Below are 8,440 nucleotides of genomic sequence, written 5' to 3'. Positions count from 1 at the left end.
TAGCTGAAAGTAATGAACAACAGAGACAGTGGCGCAAGCTGGTGAGTGGGGGTAAGCAGAACCCAGCTTATGCAGAAATATTTAGGACACCACATCCCACAGCTTACAACCCTTGTAGAAAGAAAACCTCTTCCCTGGGAGCTTGGGCAGAGAGGATGACCACAATTAGACCCACTTAGGACACATCACCATGCCTGATGGTGGCAGGGGAATGGGATCCTTTTTTATTTTTTTCTTTTGGTGAGGAAGATTGGCCCTGAGCGAACATCTGTTGCCAATCCTCTTTTTTGTTTTCTCCCCAAAGCCCCAGTACATAGTTGTATATCCTAGTTGTAAGTCCTCCTAGTTCTTCTATGTGGGATGCCACCACAGCATGGCTTAATGAGCAGTGTGTAGGTCTGTGCCCAGGATCCAAACTTGTGAACCCAAGGCCACCAAAGCAGACCACGTGAGCTGAACCACTTGGCCATGGGGCCGACTCCCCAGAATGGAGACCTTTGATTGGCTATCTCTAGGATTTGCTACTATCCCAGGGAGGTGAAGGTGGTGAGAGACTGACCAATATCTGTGTAAGAAAGATTAGTTCCATTATTTAAATAATAAAAATGTTACGCAATGTGGGACAGGGAAAACAAACGCAGAAACTAAACCTCAAAAATGTTTCATGAATTAATAATATTGATGATAATAATAATGGTTAACCATGCATTACATGTTATTGGTTGGTAATGATGTGCCAGAAACTATGATAAGCATTTTTATTATAGTATCTAATTTAAAACTCACAATGGCCTTTTGAATTAGTTGCTATTACTAGCAGTTGTAGTAGTATTCCCATTTTATGGAAGAGGAAACTGAGGCCCAAAGAGGTTAATTAACTGCCTGTGATAGCACAGCTGGTAAGTAGCAGCACCAGAACAAACACCCAGTCTAGTCTGTCTGATTGGGGAGGCAAGCTCTTAACCACTGTGTACCTGGTAACTTTCTTAGAAGGATTCTAAAATCTCTTTAGCTTAACTTTCAGCAAGATCTCCAAGACATAAGCAAGGCTAGAGTGTAGGGGCAGTGAAAACATGGCACTCAGATCTATGACTGTCCCAGTTGCCATGTTGTGAACTTTTCACTGTGGTGGTGCTAAAACCACACTTCCCATGGGCTGCACGCAGCCAACAACTGAGTGTGGCAAAGATACTAAGGCAGGCCTATTCCTGGGAGATGTGGGACTTCTCTGATGGGCAACTTTGGTTCAAGGACTCCCTACTGGCTTTGTCAAATTTCCTGGAATTGAAATGTAGTCTAAGGCTCTTCCACTCAACCTACCCCCCACCCACCCTTTTCTCCCCCTCCCTCCCTCTCTTCCCCCTCTGGTTCATAGGGGACAGAACTGCATGGTACTCTGAGAGCTCACCCAGCTTGGGGAAGATTGCTGCTGAGCTAACATCTGTGCCAATCTTCCTCTATTTTGTATGTGGGACACTGCCACAGCATGGCTTAATGAGCAGTGTGTAGGTCCATGCCCAGGATATGAACCCATGAACCCCTGGGCCGCCGAAGTGGAGTGCATGAACTTAACCACTATGCCATGGGGCTGGCCCCTCTCCTAGCCTTCTTTTCTTTTTTTGATGGTAAAACAAAATGCATTTTCGTAAGATATTAATTATGTATCAATGCACTTAAACTACAATACTTCAAAACATTTTGCATAAAGAACTTACAGATCACATTTATTTAATAGCAAAATGTCTAGTTCTTTAAGAAAATGTTTGTAACTTAAGAGCTTTCTGCAATAAAATTTTCAAAACCAAAGAATGAAAATATTAAACAAATTACTGTACAGGACATCATAAACTTATTTATGTAACACAACAGGAAGCTCTTGTGCTAGAAACAGAATGGGGGGAATCTAAATTAAACAAAAAAACTCAGGGAATGGGTATTCACAAATTTCTGGTCAACTGACAGTTAATATTGTTAAGGACCCAGGGGGCTTTGAGCATCAAATTTTGTTTATAAAAATAAAAACTTTTCCAAACATCAGAAGTATACTCTTCAACAATGCAAAGATATTTTTCCTTTACAATTCAGAATCCTGCTGTTCATGTGTGAAATATATGAACAATATCAGGTTAATTTCTTAAACTTAACTACCAACGTCACCCTTCAGATGCCGATTCTGTTGCATTTCCTCATAATTCTTTTTCCAACGAGCCTAGGGCCTATGATGGGGAAGATATTGAAACACACAGATAAAAATTGGTCTTAGAGATACTTTATTCGTGAATAATTCAGCAAGCATTTATTGAAAGCCTACTACATTTCCAGGTCTAGAAAGGGCAAGACAAACACAGGCCTGCCTCCAGAGAGCTCCCCATCGAGAATACAGCAGGTTGAGCACTGGTTCTGATCACTATGAGCCTTCATTTCCTCTTTCAAGATTTGCGTAGATATTGATTCCCTCGATAAGGGCAAGTACATCTCCCCATACGCGTATCATTCTTTAGATTCTCATAAAGCAAACTTTGAAATCTGTGTTTTGACAAAACCTATACTTTGTTTTCTGTAATTGCCTTCTGCTCCTTGTGACAATGTCACTATTTCGTTTTCCCCTTCAGTTCTCCCCAACAGAGCCTCTGCAGTTTTCCTACCCAGTTGGCGTTTCTGTGACACTTTGCCATAGCTTTCTGTTCCCCTTCACTGTTGGCTTTTGTTTCTTCCCTCCTTACCAGAAGCCCGGTCATCTGGGCTTTCCCATCTTCCCTTTCCTGGCTTCTTATTCGCTTGAGTGACTCATCTTAACAGTTCCTTAAAAGTTGAGTCTTCAGGAAGTATAATTAACCAGCATTTCCAATTAGCATTTCCTTAAGCTTTGTTGTGAACTTCCGATCTTTACAATCTCTCTTCCTGAACACTGTTTAGAAATATTATACTCAAAAAGACAATGGTTTCTTGAGGAACCCTGTTTTAAAGGATGTCTTAAAAAAGATTGATAAAGGAAAGCGTAACTCAGCAAAGGATGCTCCCATTTTATTTTCAGTTCTCACCATTACAAGCATTGGATTCTGCAAGATCATAGATAAAACTCTTTGGTGTGGGATATCAATTTTACACATAAGGGCTAGATCAAAAAATTCAATTTCTGCCTCTTTGATATTAAATTAAGATTTGTATGAATACACGAAGTTTCAAACTTTAAAAAACCTAAATGATAAAAAGTTAAGATAAAGTACTCATTGATATGTCTATATCCTGTATCAAAAACAATATATAATTAAGAATTCAACTACTTTTAAGTCTGTAAGTCGGATGCTATGATGCAAACTGCCATGTGCAATCCATAATTCTTTCAAATTTTTAACTTAAAGACAAATAGGAAGTTTCAGCAAATTTTAGTTTTCCAAATGATCTCAGAAAGAATATTGGAAGCATCTTCCAGTTATAAAACACAGTTGGATAATCCATTTACTCCAAATGAACCACCTGTGTGCGTTGTGAGGTAGCAGTGAAACACTATGGTCTTCTGTGGTGGTGATGCCCTCGATGCTTACATGTTCCCTCTTCACATGAAGAGTGTGAATAACAAGAAGGGATGGAGAGTCAGCTTTCATTATTTCATCAACGATTGGTGTTTTCATAGTATTTTAAATGGCTGATTTCAGTTTTGCAACAATACCAATATTTAATCTGAAAGGTAATCCTATGCTCCAAGTACTGGATATTAGCAACTTCCAACACGATCTCTAGGAATAATTCGCAGTTCTGAACCATGCTTTAGAAATATTTCCGGCAGTCTGCACAGGATTTATTCCCATTCCATCATTGGTAATAATTGTGCTTGTTGCTACAGGAACTTTAAATTCTTCTGCTGCAAACTTTAAGACTGTTGTGAAAGGGCTACGTTCGGGAACACTGAGTACTTTGTAAGGGAGCGGCAGATCCGACGTCAGAGTGATCTTAGAGGAAACCTTCCACATGGTAGAGCTGGTCTGGACAGAGACCCCGACTCTGCCAGGTAACCCCATTTCCTCCCCGGTGCCAGGGACCAACCCGCCCTGTTCCTCTCCCAGCCTTCTTTTACACTATCTTCATTTTCCTTCACAGAGGTTCTCCTTCATTAATTTCTTACAGGTCTGATCGATTGTATTAGTTTCCTAGGGTTCCCTTAACAAAGTCCCACAAACTGGGCGGCTTGAACAACATAAATTTAGTGTTTCACATTTCTGGAGGCTAGAAATCAAACATCAAAGTTTTGGCAGGGTTGGTTCCCTCTGAGGGCTGTGAGGGAGAATCTGTTACTGTTCCCTCCTAGCTTCTGGTAGCCTCAAGTGTTCCCTGAATTGTAGATAGTCTTCTCCCGTGTCTTTACATCATCTTCTCTCTGTACGTGTGTCTTTGGTTCTGAATTACACCTATTTATAAGGACACAGTGAATTGGATTAGCTCCCACCCTAATGACTTCATCTTAACTTGATTATCTGCAAAGATCCTTCTTCCAAAGATGACTTTCATAGGTACTGGGTTAGGACTTGAATATCATTTGGAGCACACAGTTCAACCCACAGCATCCATTTTTGTGTGTATTTCTTAGAGGACCTGGGCTAACACTCAAGGGAATTCAGAAATTTCAATAAGGCTATTTGTATTTAAAACATGCATCCCTTTGAGAGTTACCATTTGGCCAAGGTGTATTTTTAAGGATGGAAAATCTCCTGTATTCTTTAAACTATAAAAAGTTCTAGACATATTTAAATTAATCTAATGGAAGATTATACTAATTAGACACATTTAAAAATTTCGTCAGAAATACCCCAGAATATTAATTTTAAAGTACAGTTATTTTGAGGAACGCCAGAGATAGGATAATTTAAATTTTCCTTAATTTTGAATAATTAGACTTTATTTGATTTAATTTTGCTTTTCACAAATTGTGTTCTGTGGAATACAAGCTTTCTGTGAAATAGATATCTAAAAAAGGGGGCAGTGTTGTTGGTCAGTTTTGTTTAGGAAGTAGAATATACTGGGTCTACTTCTTGGAGATGCACACATTCATTTGGCAAACATTTCCTGGGCATCTGTATGTGTCAGAGATTATGCTAAGCAGTGAGGATCCAGCAATGAAAAAGAAAGTGTCCACGTCCTTCTGGACCTGTGTCCTCGTGGGCCTTTTGTTTAGAAAAGGGGTAATAATCAATAGATACGTAAGTAAATAAATGAACAAGGTGTGAAGGAAATAAAAGAGGTAATAGGATAAGGACAACTGGGAATGGCCATATGGATTTCAGATGGGGTGATGAGAGAGGCTTTCTGAAGGAATCGACATTTCAGTTGAAATCTGAAAGGTGAGAGGGAGGAGTCAACCATGCAAAGAGCTGAAAGAGTAGAGGGAACAGCAAGGGCGAAAAAAGATTCTCAGGCCACGGTGGGTTTGGCTGGTGGGAGGGACTGAAGGTGGGAAAGCGTCGTTGGGACTTGGAGACTGGAGGTGAACGCGGTGGCTGGGGTTTGGGAAGGTCTGTGGATGTCTAATAATGAGGGGTCTGGTAGGCAATGCTGAGGAGTTCGCATTTTGTGTTAAATGCAGTGCATTTAGGCATGTCAAAGGCTCTGAGGGGTCCTACAGTAGAGCAGCCTGCTTGACTGGGCTTATGTCCAGTTTCCAAAACGTGATTGACCAAATTGCTCTGCTAGTCAATGATATCTGACAGAACAGTCGTGTCTCCCGGAGGACAGACACGGAGTTGCTGATTGTGAATTTGAGGTAGTTGCTGCTTTAGGAACACAAGCATCCCATGAAAGCAGGTCACTGGGAAACCAGTAGGTACAATAAAGTGAGATTTTAAAAAATGGAATGTTTACATTTCCCGTCTCTGAATTTAGGTTGCCTGAGTTCAAATCCCAGCTCCACTATTTAATGATTATATCCTTGTGGGCAAGATACTTACTCTGTCTGTGCCTCAGTTTTCTCACCTGTAAAATGAATTATTTCAGATGATTGCTAGGAAGATTAATTGCAAAAATACATGTAAAGTTCTTTGAACATGATAAGTACTCCATAAATATTATTATTGTTATTTTCATCATTAGTAGCCTAAAAATGTCAACATTTTCCCCAGAATAGTCAAGCTTTATTTCTCCATGTTAATGAGCTCATGCAGAAGAGATAAGATGTATTTGGGAAAATTTCTTTTTTATTGAGTAAACTTGTTAAAGCAAAAACATGTATATACGATTTTAACAAAATAATGGGAAATCTTATTTACACTTTACAGTAAAATAAATAAATGTCATTTGATTCTCAGTTTCTGCATTCCTTACCTCTGTTTTTCTTCGTTTTGCAGATCTCCCAAATATAAAATATAACCAAGTTGGGAAATTATATGCTCATTCAACATTCATTTGCCGGTCAGTATTCAAGGGTCATTGCTGGTTCAGGCACGAATACAGATGTTTCTCTCTAAAGCAGTTCGTGAAGCCCTAAATGTTCCTTCATTCCATTTTCAGCAACAGAGAGTGACCACGCTCTTTCATTGGTCACTTGCTGAGGATTCAGGAGACTTCTGAGCGCCGCATCTTTGGAGCAGATGGGCTGCCTCGACCTAAATGAGCCTCACTTAAGAGACAGCAGGACCTAACCTGGTTGATAGCAAAGGTGAGAAGACTTCCAGATATATGAAATGATAGGAAAACCAGTCAAATAATCATGATTTTTCTACTTTCAAACAGAACCTGAGAATCATTGACATAATTTTGGTCCATTTAAGTTTTATTTTTTTAAACCTGCCTTGCCTAAGTGGATTTAATGGGGTATATATTTTTTTTTTCTCCTGACACTTATCAGCTTGGGAAAAAAGAAAACTTAATTGCAACATTTATGTATAATTTCTAGGTGATGAATGCTTGGGGAATTTTTACCTTGCAGACACAGCAAAACAAAAAAATCATATCACAATCAACATTTCTGGGTGAAATGAGAGATCTCCCACATCCTGTGGGTGAGCATTTTGGATTTAATTGCTTCACACTTATTTGTCATTTTCTAAAATAGGCCTCCAAAGAAATTCTCTTCAAACAAGATGTCCTCATGGGCCAGGGTACATAGTGCATGAGTCAAGTGAAGAAAATCAATCTCTAACCCAGCTTTATGTGCCATAGAACGGCTTGTGACCTGATCTCAAGGAGCTTCCATTTGGAGAATAAGACTAATAGTTTATTTGAAATAATTGTGGAATAATGCAAAAGATTTGAGATAGTTGAATGCTTCCTAATGTAGCAAAGACTCCAGGTATTAATAGATTCCTAAAGACGGATTTCTAATAGAGCTGAAATAATACAGAATGGAAAATAGCATGCTTCATATAACTGTAATTTTCAGTTAGGATTCTTGATCATGTCATGGCTGAGACGATGTAAGGCAGGGTCTAGAGTGGTAGTCCATAGATCTGACATGGTTGCATCTGGTTTGGCTGTTACGTGCGTGTAATATTTTGGAAATCAGGGTAACTAGCAAGCGTTACTTTGAATTATACACCCTAGCCCCATTGTCTTACACCCCACACTTCTCATGCATTTATATGAATTTCAGGCCCCCTGCAGGCATTTGAGTGTGCAGTGACTAGATACATAAACCACAGATAGTGGGAAGAGGGTGGCATTGGAACATCTTCCTTGATGTTCTATGCTCTGAACATTCAGAAGGAGGAGATAAGTGTCAACCGTGGTAGTAAGGAGGACTTTGCAGAGTAGGTAGGACTTAAAGTAGATGTTGAAAGGGAGGCAAGATTGGGACAGATGCAGGAGAGGGTCTTCTAGCAGGTGGAACAGCAGAGTCGGGGTGTGTGGTGGGATGAGTAGAGGAGAAGGGGCAGACTGATCTGGCAAAGGGGCTGAGAGTGTGTTGACCATGGCGAAAGAAGCTGACATAATTACGTTGGTTCCAAACTTGGAGACTCCTTCAAGGCCAACAGACTTTCCCAAGACCACACAGCAATAATGAACAGATCTGAGACTAGACCTCAGAGCTCTCGGCTTTCTTTGACATAGGTCTTTCTTTGACACCACTGTACTTTTGTAGAGCTAAAAGATAACAAGTTTCAAAGTTAGGAGACCCAACAAATAAAACTATAGCCAATCTTAGACTCAGGTCCTTCGAAGAATAGGGCAAGTGTACGTAAATACATATATATGTGCATTGTTCCTAAATCTTATCTCTCTCTCGTTTTGCTAAAATGGCAAGTGATTGTTTTAGAGGGTAGGATAAGTTACATTTATTCTCTTCTTTGTCTCATCGTGTAGGTCATTCCTACCTAGCATATCCACCACATTATGATGGGAACAGAAAGAATTATTTATTCTGGGAATCCTGCCCATTTTCTCGATACATCATTTTTATTTCATTGCTTGATTTATGTACTCGTGTAAGTAGAGGGTCCTGGCTGTTCATTAC

General features: G+C 39.7%; 1 pseudogene; it reads right to left on the bottom strand.

Moving 5' to 3' along the window:
- Positions 1-3,715: 3,715 nt before the first annotated feature.
- On the bottom strand, positions 3,716-3,971 carry LOC106832165 (ubiquitin-fold modifier 1 pseudogene; annotated as a pseudogene).
- Positions 3,972-8,440: the final 4,469 nt, after the last annotated feature.

This window comes from Equus asinus, chromosome 9, assembly GCF_041296235.1.
Source record: "Equus asinus isolate D_3611 breed Donkey chromosome 9, EquAss-T2T_v2, whole genome shotgun sequence".
Classification (NCBI taxonomy): domain Eukaryota; kingdom Metazoa; phylum Chordata; class Mammalia; order Perissodactyla; family Equidae; genus Equus; species Equus asinus.
The sequence above is the reverse complement of the archived record's forward strand: the minus strand, read 5'-3'. Positions and strand labels throughout refer to the sequence as shown.